At 38.3% G+C, this 15,620-nt stretch overlaps 1 protein-coding gene across 9 annotated transcripts in view; it reads left to right on the forward strand.

The window, feature by feature from the left end:
• Positions 1 to 15,620, forward strand: part of INPP4B (inositol polyphosphate-4-phosphatase type II B) — an 853,196-nt gene that overhangs the window by 613,758 nt on the left and 223,818 nt on the right. The gene's annotated exons all lie outside the window — the stretch shown is intronic.

Genomic DNA, 15,620 nt, shown 5'->3' on the forward strand with positions numbered 1-15,620 from the left:
TATATCTTGGCTAAATGGCAAAACAAATTCTTTTTATCTATTGGATTTTTATTTTATCTGACATGAGACGTCATTTCAGATGATGGAGGAAGATGGAGGAAGTATTAGAAATGTGAAGCTCGTAGTTAGTTTGACTTTCTAATTCTAGAATTTAAAGTTGTTAAAACAGTGTGTATATGGATTCAGTAGGAAAAATTCATACATACATTTGTACATTCCAGTGTGTGTGTGAATATATATATATATGTGCATATACATGTAGTGTTAATAACTTCAAGAAGGCACTGAACAGTGTGGTAAATGATGACTTTGACATCTGATACAGTTATAAAATATGTGATAATATACATATATGTAAATCATGGAACTAACTTCTGAATGATAACATACATTGTGTTACCAGTAGTGATAATATTAGCAAATAATGATTAGTACAATGGCAAGCAAGATGCTAAATGCCTCGTATGCCTTGCCTTTCCTTATTTTCTAATATGTGCTATGAAGAAGGCACTCTTATTATCTCCATTTTATAGATGAGGAAATTGCTCAAGATTACTACTTAGCCACAACAAGTCCAACATTTAATCTGGTTTTAATCCCAAGGCCTTTGCTCTTAATTACTAGATCATGCTTTTACTAAAAAAGCCATTAATTAACAAGCTGGTATAACCGTAAAATAAACCTTAACATTTTCCTAGCCTTGCAATGTTGTGCATTTCAACAGTGACATGGATAGCATGATAATCAGATTGAGTGGTACCAAACTTCAAAGTTACTAAGACAGAACCCCTAAACAATGAGCAATTTTCCCCTGCAGAAACCCAGTAATAATAAGAGATGGAGAAAGACATACAACATTTTAAATCAAAGAACTCAAAATAGAATATAGCAACCAAAAGCCCATGAATTGTACTTAATAGAATGGAGGATTAAACCAAAGAAGAGAAGCTACTTCTCAATCTAGGACCAAATGGCATGTTTTAAAAAATGGTTATTAAGGATATAATATCAGGAGGAACGTGCATTAAATAGGGAAGCGGCTAGCTGCACAGCTATACCAGCCAGATACCATAAAAATACTTAAGGTATCTATGTGGCTAAAATAGCTAATGTATCCTCAAAGGGTCTTCCTCATATATGTTTTTTCTTTTAAAAGCTGACCAAACCTCTAAACCTTGATTTCAGTATATCTAGATAATCTATTTAATTCTCCACATGTCAATTTTGAGAAGTAAAATTGAATGTGAGAGATATTGCACTCATGTTAAATACAGTTTAAATGAATCAAATTATCATCAAAATCATCTACACTGTAATTATAAGACACTTTTAAAGTGATTCACTCATGTGAACCTTGTAATTTTTTTATGCACACAAAGGGAAATGCCATTTTAAAATACTGATTGGTTTAATATAAATTTCAAAGAGAAAGAGAAAAGTGGCTCTGGGAGTAGAAAGAAATATATCACCTAAGGAAGATGAGCCAAAGGGAACATGAGAAAAATAAATCTGTACCTTCTGATCCTTGTGCCATAAAATCTGCAAGGCATGAGTTTTGGAAGCCTATTAACTCTTCCAAGTGTCTAGGGTATGATTCCTAACCTTTGATTTGTAATATGACAGAGACAAGCTATGTGGAAGTCTTGGGAGCAGCTACATTCTACAATTTAAATACACTCACTAACGGAGTGAAAGAGGATAGATTACCGCTTTCCCTTTTCCTGGAGCTGACGGTTTTGGTGGTGATTCTACACTTTGTTCCGATGATTTTTTTCTGTGTCGTTGGTCCAGGCAATCTGAAAGTGCCTAGAATATTAGCCAAAAATATTTTCTTTCTATGAAATAATTTTTTGAAATGCAGTCTTATTTATTTGGCTACACTGGGTCTTCCTTGGCAGCACGTAGAATCCCCGTTGCATCCTGTGGGAATCTTCTTTCCCTGACCAGGGATCGAACCTGGGTCACCTGCATTGCAGGGCAGATTCTTAACTACTGGATCACCAAGGAAATCCCACAGATATTTTTTATGAGCCTTCTTATATTAGGGAAAGTGAAGTCACTCAGTCGTGTCCAGCTCTTTGTGATCCCATGGACTGTAGCCTGCCAGGCTCCTCTGTTGATGGGGATTTCCAGGCAAGAATACTGGAGTGGGTTTCCTTCTCCAGGGTATATTAGGGGAAGATAAGACAAAATGACTGTCAAATGTTCTAAAAGCTTGGTTTTTAAAAAATTATTTTAAAATACAACTAAGTGCTATATATACAACGCTTCTGCTCGTAATCCTAAAGCGTATCGCACATGTATAGAATATGTAAGTAGAAGATGCACCCTTGACTTTGGTCTGTGTGTACCTTGGTGTTTTGTTCTATTTATTTATCCATCTAAACTCAGCAACTTTGGAATTAATCTATTATACTCCCATGAGGTACTTTTTCACAATCTGTAGGCGGAGGGAGCTATTGACATTCTTCCCAAGCCTTTATATTCATGTATTATATGGAACTTGCCAGTCTCAAGTGAGTTATGAAGTTCTTACTGATTGAGCGCAAGAGGATGTCATAGCTCATAGCTGCTCTTCACTATTCTATTTATATCTCTAGAGGTTTAATGAATAACTCGGAAAATTCACTTATCTATTGTGAGACTCCAGAGAAAAAGCTCTTCCCTCTTGGGTCTCACCGTTTTCACGCCGCATTTGCCTCTCAAGTTGAAGGTATATGTTGGGAGCCTGGAGAGGTGAGGGCAGGAGGAGAAAGAAAGATGAGGAGGAGGAGAGGGGGCAGAATTTACAACTCCATAAAAAAGATATATAAGTACTTCAGCTATACAGGAGAAAATAAATTCCTTTCCGCTGTTGGACTTTATATTCTCTGAAAGAGGAAATGAATTAGAAGATGTAGTATTAAGAATTGTGAGGTTCTCATTTTGTTTGATTTTATTATAGTTTTATCAAAGTTGTTGAAAAGTTACCTGTTTAATTATTGGTGCATTCATTTAAGCAAAATGGCAGTGAGAACACTTGAAACTATGTGTTGTTGGGGTGTTGCCTCAGGGATGAGGGTAGGGAAAGTTAATTTTGAACACAAGGAAGTGTGAACAACCAAGTCTCTTACCTGGTCACAGAGTTGGGTGTCCATAGACTGTGGCGCCTTTGTCTACAGCAAAACAAGAACACACGGGCTCTGGTGGTATTAATACCAGTGCCCTGAACAGGCTCTGTGAAGAACTGGTGTCACAGCCTAGATTTGCTAACAGCAATGTGACTCTGACGGCCTGGTCAGGCTCTTTGGACACTGATACTTTTGGGATGACCAAACTGACCTTGACAGTCTTCGATTTCCTTTTTGGCCCTCCATGTCTGAAATCTAAAGAGCATAGTTTAGCTTTTGCTATGTCTTCCTTCATTTTAGAAATATTTCATGAAAGTTTTCATTTTCATCAGTTTCACATGGAGTCCTATATCCAATTCTTTGTCACTTACAGTTGTCTTTCTCAGGAGTTATTTATATTTAATAAGCCTGGCCACAAGTAAACTCTTTAAAAAAATTTGTCAAGATCAACAATTCTCTCTAGATTTCCTGAACCTATCCATTTTCTTTGGTAAAGCATAATGCTACAGAATACTTCAGCCCATGGACTTTGATATTATCATGATCAATCTGAGAAGCTAATGGACTCTGTCATCGTTTCCTATTATCTTCACATTTTGAGTGAGTTTCCCTCTGTCAGCAAGCATTCGATCTGATACAGCATCTTTCCTGGTTGAATTCTATACTTCTTGAGTCATGAAATTATCTATGATATTTTTGAAGACCAGTTTCATGCTGTATATTAATGTGCATGCTGTCCATGCTCTTCATAGAGGGTGTATCTGACAGTGATAAATTCCATGACTGTAAAAAAATCTAAATCTCAATGTGAGGACTACCCTGTTTTCAGTCCTAAATACAGGTACTTTCCCCCCTATTTGGAGAGTTTATTGGTGTTTATCTTCTTGCCTCAGGGATGAATCACAAGTGTTCTCAAAGTAGTCCATGTATCTTTTATTCTTTTCCCCCAGAAAGGCTTAAGCCATCTACTTTCCCAGGTGGCACTAGCGGTAAATAGCCTGCCTGCCAATGCAGGAGGTGTAAGAGAAGTGGGTTTGATCCCTGGGTTGGGAAAATCCCTTGAAGGAGGGCATGCAGGCCACTCCAGTATCCTTGCATGGAGAATCCTGTGGACAGAGGAGCCTGGCGGGCTACAGTCCATGGAATCACAAAGAGTCAGACAAGATTGAATGACTTGGCACACATGCCCTATAGCTTTACTGAAGTTGCCTGATTACGAGCTGTTTAAGAAGAAGAAACATTGCTTATTTATTTCTGTGTCTCCAGGGACAGAAAGCAATAGAAACTCAGCAGATATTTGTCAAATGACTGATAATGGGTGTATCTTACCACTTGAATTTATGCTTCAGGTACAGAAAACTGCTCTGTTATTCTTCTGTCCCTGAGAAAGATGTTCAAATTGAATTATTTCTTTTTAAAATGATTTATTACTTTCCCTAAAAATTACTGTTAAATTCTCATTTAAAATTTTTTTTCTGCTTCATTTGGCACCATATATTTTAATTGCCTTTCACAATACCACATAACTGAACTAAGTACAGGCAACATTCTCCTCAATTCCACCCCATCTAAAGCAACTGGTGACTGAATATTTTAAGAAATATTCTGAGAGACTTTGAAAAATATTTCTCTCTATATTCATTTCGAGTCCTAAGGAATTCCAGCCAAAAAAACAAATCTCTTTGTTTTGTCTATTTTTTTTTTTCCTTTTCATTCATGAGGTACTAAATTAACTACCTTGTCAAATTTTAGATCATATCAGTTTATAACAAAGGTATCTCTCTGGTATCCTTTGTGCTCAGTTGTATCTGACTCTTTGCAACCCCATGGACTGTAGCCCACCAGGCTCCTCTGTCCATGGGATTTCCTAGGCAAGATTACTGGAACAGGTTGTCGTTTCCTTCTCCAGGGAATCTTCCTGACCCAGGGATTGAACCTGCATCTCTTGTGTCTCCTGCATTGACAGGGGAGTTTCTTGACTAATGTGCCACCTGGGAAGCCTCATATGTTCTTCATACTAGTTAAATAGATTTGCCCTTGTATTTGTAACTCTATGATATATAAAATATAGGACCATCTTGGCTTATAACATTGGCCTTTTATCCTTATACTTATTCACCAGATTTCTTTGCACTTTGCTGTTTTAATAAATCCAGTGGAGCCCATTGTCAACTCAAAGAAAAAAAACGCACAACCATAAAGCTGAGAATTATGTTTTATCAGGCAGACTTTCTCAGGACTTTGAGCCCCGGAAACAGAAGTCTCAGATCACTCTGAGGGACTGCTTTGAAGAGCCAGGATGTATGGGAGTTTTTGGAACAAAGGGCAGGGAGCCAGAACATCAAAAGATTATTGATAATTAAGGAAAACCAGACATCTCAAGTTAATGAAATCAGCCCTTTTCTGTGTATAGGAAAAGGAAAGGAAAGTGAAATCGCTCAGTCGTGTCTGACTCTTTGTGACCCCATGGACCGTAACCTACCAGGCTCCTCTGTCCATGGGATTTTCCAGCAAGAGTATTGGAGTGTGTTGCCATTTCCTTCTCCAGGGGAACTTCCCAACCCAGGGATCAAACCCAGGTCTCCCGCATTTCGGGCAGATGCTTTACCGTCTGAGCCACCAGGGAAGATGCAAAGTCTGGGCTTATTGCAGTCATTCCTTTAAGATGCACCTCAGCTATCTGGGGCCAGTATCCTGTGTTCCCTCGTCCTGAGTTTCCTGAGTGCAGAGTCTGGCATGACTGCGGCGGTTGACAGCTGGATGGCAGGCATTCTTTGTTTTCATTCTGAGTTTCCTCAGGACTCTCCCTCCAGGTGGCTGTCATGTGATGGCTTGATGTCTGTAACATCTTTTCTTTACTGATATGGTTGATGGCGTAAGTAGTTCACACCATTAACCTTGCTCTTTTGGAATTTTCATGTTTTCTTTACTGTGTATTAACATAGAGTATAACTTGAGTGGAAGAGTAAATTTCTTTGTCTATTAATAGTAATCAATGAAATCATCAGACACTTTTAATACTTCAGCTTTGTTCCTGTTTTAAGTTTATCACCCTATTGCCCACCTTATGTAAACTAGAAGGAAAATAAAGGCAAGAAGATGATATAGTCAAAAAGGTAATATTTTGTGGACAAATATAAGAAGGACTTTCAGCTCTGGTGTTCCTTCCTTCATTCTGATGCCTGTGCTCTTCACCGAAGTGAGGTTTTTAGTTATGTCCTTCCCTCTTGTATTTTCTCATCTCAATTTACACAGTCAGAGCCATTTTGTTTTCCTACTAGTGGAGGTAATAATTGGCTTCCCAGGTGGCTCAGTAGTAAAGAATCCATCTGCCAGTACAGGAGATGCAAGAGATGCGAGTTCAATCCCTGGGTCGGGAAGATCCCCTGGAGAAAGGAATGGCTACACTACACTCTCTAGTATTCTTGCCTGGGAAGTGAGGAGATAAAATGAAGGTTAAGAAAACAGCACAGTCATGGCCTTCACAAAGTTTACCTTTTAATGGGGGGATGGGCACAGAGCAGTAACCAGACAATTATAGCACAACTGGTAAGAACCGTGATAGAGAGGGGGCTGGGGAGTACCAAGGAGAGACACCTATAGGGAGGGAGGAGATGGAAGTCAAGGAGGACCTCCTGGAGGAGGTACTAGTTGAGCTGAGTTTATGGGATAATTACCTGTAGCTAGGAAAAAGGAGCATTCCTTTGAGATTCAGAGAATGCCTTAAACAGTGGCAAAATGCCAAGAAACAACTTGAGTTCCATGAACTGTGCAGGTCATTCCAGGTTGTTCAGCATGAAAGATGAACCAGAAAGGGACACTTTTCTAGATTTTTCCTTTCCTTTAATGACTGGAGTAGAATTATTGTTATTGTTGTTCTGTCACTCAGTTGTGTTCAACTCTTTGTGACCCCATGGACTGCAGGACAACAGGTTTCCCTGTCCTTCACCAGCCCCGGAACTTGCTCAAACTCATGTCTATTGAGTCAGTGATGCTATCGAACCATCTCGTCCTCTGTCATTCCCTTCTCCTTCCACCTTCCATCTTTCCCAGGATCATGGTCTTTTCTAATGAGTCGGCTCTTCACATCAGGTGGCCAAAGTATTGGAGCTTCACCTTCAGCATCAATCCTTCCAATGAATATTCAGGACTGATCTCCTTTAGTATTGACTGCTTTGATCTCCTTGCAGTCCAAGAGACTCTCAAGAGTCTTCTCCAACACCACAGTTCAAAATCATCAGTTCTTTGGTGCTCAATCTTCTTTATGGTCCAACTCTCACATCCATTCATGACTCCTGGAAAAACCATAGCTTTGACTATATGAACCTTTGTCAGCAAAGTAATTTCTCTGCTTTTTAATATGCTGTCTAGTGTTTGTCATAGCTTTTCTTCCAAGGAGCAAATGTCTTTTAATTTCATGGCTGCAGTCACCATCTGCAGTGATTTTGGAGCCCAAGAAAATAAAGTCTGTCAGTGTTTCCATTGTTTCCCCATCTATTTGCCATGAATTGATGGGACTGGATGATTAGAATAAACAGAACAAATCATTGAAACTACAATGAATGAAACAAATCACTTCTCTGACCAACCAAAGTTGAAAATACAAATTGTACACACTGAACTCACCAGTTATCACCAGTTGGAGACTGCTGCTGCTGCTGCTGCTAAGTCGCTTCAGTCGTGTCTGACTCTGTGCGACCTCATAGATGGCAGCCCACCAGGCTCCCCCGTCCCTGGGATTCTCCAGGCAAGAACACTGGAGTGGGTTTCCATTTCCTTCTCCAATGCATGAAAGTGAAAAGTGAAAGTGAAGTTGCTCAGTCGTGCCTGACTCTTAGCGACCCCATGGACTACAGCCTACCAGACTCCTCTGTCCATGGGATTTTCCAGGCAAGAGTACTGGAGTGGGGTGCCATTGCCTTCTCCGAGTTGGAGACTAAATTCCCACAGATATTACCTTTATGTTTTATTCTGACATCTGTAATAGTTTTTCTTGTTTATGTCCTTGAATTGAAGACAGAGTGCTAGGGGCTCGTGGGCTTGGCTCCACAAGGGGAGCAGCACTTTTCCGACTCAGCTTATATCCTATTTCTATTCTTATTTTTTTTGATGCTTTAAAGCAACACAAGCAATAACATAGTTTAGATTGTATGACACACCTAAAGAAAAGTAATTTAAAAAATTTGGGGGACTTAATTTTTTAACAGTTTATTTCATCTTCATTATTTTAAAAAGTGGTCTCTCTTTGCTGTTTTTCAGAGCTCCTGTCATCTTTTCTTATGTTCTCTTCCCTATAACCGTGCTTAGGACAGTCTTTTCCTGATTTCTGTTTAGGTTTTTTTTAGATCTCATTTAATCTTAAAAAGAGGCAATCTACATTTAAGATGTGTGTGTATAAATCTAAGATATTTTCAACTACAAATGAGAGAGTGTCATTATCTAATTGGATTACCCAGAATTATCTTCTCTAAGTATTATCCAGCATGTGGACAAGAGGAAGTGCAGGTACATTCAGCTGAATAGTGAAACTATTAAACAACTGCATAATTAAAAGCTACCAAACGAACAGATTCTCTACAAGAATCTATAGGACATTAAAATAGTGATTTTGTAAAGACTGAAGCTAATAGTCAGATTCCATTTATATATTTGATTTCTACCACCTCCTGAAAGCAAGAAATTGCATGAAGATAATCCCAGATGAGCGCTTCCCTGGTGGCTCAGACAGTAAAGAATCCTCCTGCAGAGTGGGAGATCTGTGTTCATCCCTGGGTTGGGAAGATCCTCTGGAGAAGGGCATGGCAACCCACTCCAGTATTCTCACCTGGAGAATTCTCACGGACAGAGGAGCCTGGCAGGCAATGGTCCATGGGGTTGCAAAGAGTTGAACACTACTGAGTGACTAAGCACAATCACAGATAAGCTTTTTCTGGAGAACTATATTTAAAGACAACCTGATGAGATAACTGTTTCACATTTTGATGATCCCTTCAACCCTGAATCCATATTCCCAAAAGTAAAGTGAAAGTGTTAGTTGCTCAGTCATGTCTGACTCCTCACAACCCCATATAGCCCACCAGGCTCCTCTGTCCATGGAATTATCCAGGCAAGAATACTGGAGTGGGTAGCCATTTCCTTCTCCAGGGAATTTTCCTGACCCAGGGATCGAACCTGGGTCTCCTGTATTTCCAAAATTCCTTGTCTAATCCTCTGATGTCCCAACACAGACATAGAAAAAAATCGACCCTATGATACCTCTCTGATTTATCTTTTTCTGCCCCAGGTTGCTTGAACAGCCATCTTTTTTTAAGTGCCACCTATGTGTTGGCTTTGTTGAACATATCCTTGCCATCTTTACCTTGATAATTTAGAACTGGAGCACTTGGCCTCCACAATTGCTGAAAGCCATAGAAAAGCAGGTGGTGTGCTACCTTATTAAAAAGGCCCTTTACAGTGTCTGGAATAAACAATCTAGACATTTGAGTTGTGCTGTAATTTTAGGAGAAACAAATCTGTCATTTGCTTTCTGTCCCTGTGTTCACCTTAGGGGGTAGATCTCAGAGGGAATGTGTTCAGATCTGGACTAACTTAGAACTTTATTCTTTTTTTTTCATAAATATATTCATTTTAATTGGAGGCTAATTACTTTACAATATTGTAGTTAAGTCATTATTGGAACCATGGTGGGATCTAAAATCTCTTTACTATTATTCTCTTGGTAGAATCTATCACACGATATTTTTAGCAGTTGTTCTGGCAAAAGCAATGGAAAAAAAGAAGCTAATATATGCAGGGCTCTCTAAAAATAACTTATAATAGATGTTAGATAGTTGTTGTTAGTATGTTCAGTCTCATCTGACTCTTGGGACCTCATGGACTGTAGCGCACCAAGCTCCTTTATCCATGGAATTTTCCAGGCAAGAGTACTGGAGTGAGTTGGCACAATTCAGGGCATCTTCCTGACCCAGGAATCGAACCCACATCTCCTGCACTGGCAGGTGAATTCTTTACCACTGAGCCACGTGGGAAGCGAGTTGAGCTTATTATACAGTCAGCAACGCACCTTTTATATAAAGAAACATTTGGCATCAGTGGAAAGCCGGAGCTGAAAGTGGTGGGCTCATTTCCACAGCTAGAGTGTGTGTGCAGAATTGTTGAAATTGTGTCTCTGCTATAGGGCAGAAGCATTTCTAAAATGACAAAAGCATTCGTTACTTATGGCCCACTGTTCAGTCTTTGATACATGAATACCATGACTTTCTTTTATGTGAGGATGGCAAAAATCTTCCCACTATGAACCCAGCAAAATTTTGAGCTGAGAACATCTTCTCTGATCTGTTTGTGACCAGTGGAACAAATTTCATGGTAATTAAAAGTCAGACCATATATTGAATTTCACAAATTTATTTATTTGTAATTGAGAGATAATTGCTTTATAATATTGTATTGGTTTCTGCCATACATCAGTATGAATCAGCCATAGGTACACATATGTCCACACCTTCTTGAACCTTCCTCCCACCTCCCATCCCATCCCACCCCTCTAGGTTGTCGCAGAGCACCAGTTTGAATTCTCTGAGGCATACAGTAAATTCCCACTAGCTATCTGTTTTATATAAGGTAGTGTATGTGTTTCCATGCTTCTGTCTTTATTCATCCCACCCTCTCCCACCCCAACATTGTTCATAAGTCCATTTTTTATGTCTGCATCTCTAGTGCTACCCTGTGAATATGGTCATCAGTACCATCCTTCTAGATTCCGTATGTATGTGTTAATATACTTTGTATTTTTCTCTTTCTGACTTGCTTCACTCTATACAAGAGGCTCTCGGTTCATCCACCTCATTATCACTGACTCAAATACATTCCTTTTTCTGACTGAGTCATGCATTGTATATATGTACCACAGCTTCCTTATCCATTCCTCTGTCGATGGGCATCTAGGTTGCTTCTGTGTCCGAGCTATTGTAAATAGTGCTGCAGTGAACACTGCGGTACGTGTGTCTTTTTCAATTATGATTTTCTCAAGGAATATATCCAGTAGTGGGATTGTTGGGTCACACAGTAGTTTTATTCCTAATTTTTTAAGGAATCATCATAGTGTTTTCCTCAGTGGTTGTATCAATTTACATTCCCACCAGTAGTGCAAGAGGGTTCTCTTTTCTCCATATCTTCTCCAGCATTTATTGTTTGCATGTTTTTTTGATGATGGCCGTTCTGACTGGTGTGAGGTGATATCTCATTGTACTTTTGATTTGCATTTCTCTAATAATGAGCAGTGTTGAGCATCTTTTCATGTATTTGTTAGCCATCTATATGTCTTCTTTGGAGAAATATCTGCTTGGGTCTTTTGCCCACTTTTTGATTGTGTTGTTTGTTTTTCTGGTATTGAGTTGCATGAGCTACTTGTATATTTTGAAAATTAACCCTTTGTCAGTTGTTTCATTTGCTATTTTTTTCTCCCATTCTGAGGGTTGCCATTTCACCTAGTTTATAGTTTCCTTTGCTCTACAAAGGTTTTTTTAAGTTTAATTGTGTCCCACTTGTTCATTCTTGTTTTTATTTCCATTACTGTAGGTTTGGGTCATAGAGGATCTTGCTGTGATTTATGTCACAGAGTGTTCTGCCTATGTTTTCCTCTAAGAGTTTTATAGTTTTTGCAGACCATATATTGATTTTTATTTTCTAAGTCTTACTCTGTTATATGACATTTTAGGATACAGAGTAGATGTTCTTGGTTTTGGTAGGTTTTCAATAAGCAATGCTCCTGGATCAAACTGGGCTATAAAGTGGATTCCACTATGTCTGCATTGAGACCCTTGTAACTATATAAAATTTAGTATCAGTGTTTAGAGATTTATGAGTTTCAAAAGCTTAGAATGTATAGCATGAAAGTTAGATTGGAGACATTATTGGGAATTCTAGGAGGTAGATCAAGTAGCCTGATCTTTTGTTTATTATTTGCCTCAAGCATTTTCCTTAAAAACTAGCAGCATTTTCACAGGGTCTTGGACCTTGTGTCTGGAGTGGTTACAGGAGAATTCTGGAGCACATTAATCATACTGTCCTTGATTTCTACTTATGTTATTTCAACAAAGGTTTATATTTAGAATACATTGAAGAGCATTAAAATGAAAACAGGAGAATCAAAAGTTGAAGGACTGGTTTTGAGATAAATAAAATAAGGAATATTATATTTTGCAACCTAATTAAAAGTATAAATCTTCTAAAAATAATTATTGTTTTATTAAAGGCAAGAAAAACCCAAGGATTTTTAACCATGGTTTGGAAGATACAAAGATTCTGTGTAATCTGGAAAAAAAAAAAAACACAGAGGTTAATAAGCAGAACATGTACTAAATATAGATAACCCAAGTAATTGAATATTTACTTAGATTACAAAGGGAAAATTTGGACAGAGGCTGAGTTTTTATCTTACTATAAAATGATTCATTTATATTCCTGACCATGTTAATTAGAATTCCTAATATCTTATAAATGATTTAACTTGACTTACAATATATTGAATTGTCTACATATATATATATTTTATTTTCCAAGTCTATTGCAGTAGAGGTTTTAGTAAAATTCTTACATCTTTGAAATATTGTCACTTTAAAGATGAATTAAATACCATAGTTTCTTTCATGGGTTATAGGTTTCTGTATTTCATATAAAAAGAACTATATCTGATAAGGGCAAATACCCAAATTATGTAAAGAATTCCTACAACTCAAAAACAACAACAAAAAAATCTGATTAAAAATGGACAGAGGATATGAATAGATGTTTTTCCAAAGAAGACATAAAGATGGCCAGCAAGTACATGAAAAGTTACTTAACATCACCAATCATGAGGGAAATGCAAATCAAAACCACAGTGAGATACCATCTCACATCTGTTAGAAAGGGTATCAAAAATACAAGATCTAACAAGTATTATCAGCAAGGATGTGGAGAATAGGAAACTTTTGTGTACTGTTGATGGCAATGTTAACTGGTACTGCCACTATGGAAAGCAATATGGAGATGTCCTAAAAAACTAAAGAAAGAACTACCATCATTGCCTCTTCTGTGTATTTATCCAAAGTAAATGAAAAGATTAATTCAAAAAGATACATGCATCCCAGTGTTCATTGCAGCATTATTTTCAGTGGACAAGGCATGGAAACAACCTCAGCATCCACAGATGAATGGATAAAAAAATGTGATACACAGATCACACACACACACAGAATAGAATATTATTCAGCCATAAAAAAGAATGAAAGCTTGCCATTTGTGGATAGAGCTTGAGGGCATTATGCTAAGTGAAGTATCAGACAGAGAAAGACAGCTACTGTATGATTTCACCTATATGTAGCATCTGAAAACAAACCAAAGCATAACAAATTAAAAAAAAAAAAAAAGAACTCAGATACAAAGACAGATTGGTGGTTTCCAGAGATGAGGGACAGGGGATGGGAGTGAAGGTATCAAAACATGCAGATTTTTAGTTATAAAATAGTTTTGAGGACATAATATGCAGCATGATTATAGTTAATAATACTGTTTGGCATGTTTGAAAGTTCCTGAGAGAGATTTTTAAAGTTCTCATCACAAGAAAAAATTTGTGATTATGTATGGTGACAGATGTTAACAAGACTCATTGTGGTAATCATTTAACAATATATACAAACACTGAGTCATTACATTGTATACCTGCAACTAATATAATATTATGTCAATTATAATTCACCAAAATGAGAAAGTGTAATTAGCCTTAAATATGGTCTGTGATATAATCTGATTCATAAGACTTAAAGGTCATATTTATGGCCAAAATATAATCCTTTGGGACATGCAATACTGGATTTAAAATATTGTCTCTCAATGGATGGGAAATATACTACTGTTTTCTGGCTTCTATTGGTGTTTTTATCTTCCTTTGCAGCTCAGTGGGTAAAGAATCTGCCTGAAATGGCAGGAGACCCAGGTTGATTCCTGGGTTGGAAGATCCCCTGGAGTAGAAAATGGCAACCCACTCCAGTATTCTTGCCTGGAGAATCTTGTGGACAGAGGAGTCCACATGAGGTTGCAAGAATCGGACACTAGTTAGTGACTAAACCACATTGGTGTTTTTAAAAAGTGCACATTCTAGATAACACTTACAGGAAATAGAGAAGTGTAGTGGGAGCTTTGAATCTGGCTATTGAAGAATGAGATGTTTGCTATCAAGGTTTCTGATGTACTTTTTTTGAAATTTTAATTGAAGGCTAATTACTTTACAATATTGTAGTGGTTTTTGCCATACATTGACATGAATCAGCCACGGGTGTACATGTGTCCCCTATCCTGAACCCTCCTCCCACCTCCGTCCCCATCCCATCCCTCAGGGTCATCCCAGTGCACCAGCCCTGAGCACCCTGTCTCATGCATCGAACCTGGACTGGCGATCTGTTTCACATATGATAATATACATGTTTCAATGCTATTCTCTCAAATCATCCCACCCTTGCCTTTTCCCACAGAGTCCAAAAGACTGTTCTATACATCTGTGTCTCTTTTGCTGTCTCACATATAGGGTCATCATTACCATCTTTCTAAATTCCATATATATGTGTTAGTATACTGTATTGGTGTTTTTCTTTCTGACTTATTTCACTCTGTATAATAGGCTCCAGTTTCCTCCACCTCATTAGAACTGATTCAAATGTATTCTTTTTAATGGCTGAGTAATACTCCATTATGTATATGGATGAACATATACATACATATATGTCTGCTGATGAACATCTAGATTGCTTCCATGTCCTGGCTATTAAAAACAGTGCTGCAGTGAACATTGGGGTACATGTGTCTCTTTCAATTCTGGTTTCCTTAGTGTGTATGCCCAGCAGTGGGATTGCTGTTTCCAGTTTTATAAGGAATCTCCACACTGTTCTCCATAGTGGCTGTACTAGTTTGCATTCCCACCAACAGTGTAAGAGGGTTCCCTTTTCTTCACACCCTCTCCAGCATTTATTGTTAGTAGACTTTTGGATGGCAGCCATTCTGACTGGTGTGAGATGGTGCCTCCTTAACAATGATAATGTCCAGACTGAACCACTGAGAATGGTGGTTGCAGAATGGATGAATAGTTCCTCATTTTAATGCTCAGAAATATATATGTATGTGTGTATATATGTGTATGTATATATATTTATCCAAGTAATAAATGTGGTACAGGCTTATTGGCTTCTCAGGTGGTACTAGTGGTAAAGAATCTGCCTGCCAATGCAGGAGACACAGATTTTATCCCTGGGTCAGGAAGATCCCCTGGAGGAGGGCATGGCAAGTCACTCCAGTATTCTTGCCTGGAGAACCTCATGGACAGAGGCGCCTGCCAGGCTACAGTCCATAGAGTTGCAAATGGTCAGACGCAACTGAAGTGACTTAGCACACAAGCATTCACAGGCTTTTGGAACTCTGAAATGTTTAAAAGTGGTTTACTCTATACATTGGAGAGACTTGGGCCACATTCCAGGCTGG

Source organism: Bos grunniens, chromosome 17 (assembly GCF_055505025.1).
Source record: "Bos grunniens cultivar Pamir isolate PY7600 chromosome 17, Bosgru_T2T1.0, whole genome shotgun sequence".
NCBI lineage: Eukaryota > Metazoa > Chordata > Mammalia > Artiodactyla > Bovidae > Bos > Bos grunniens.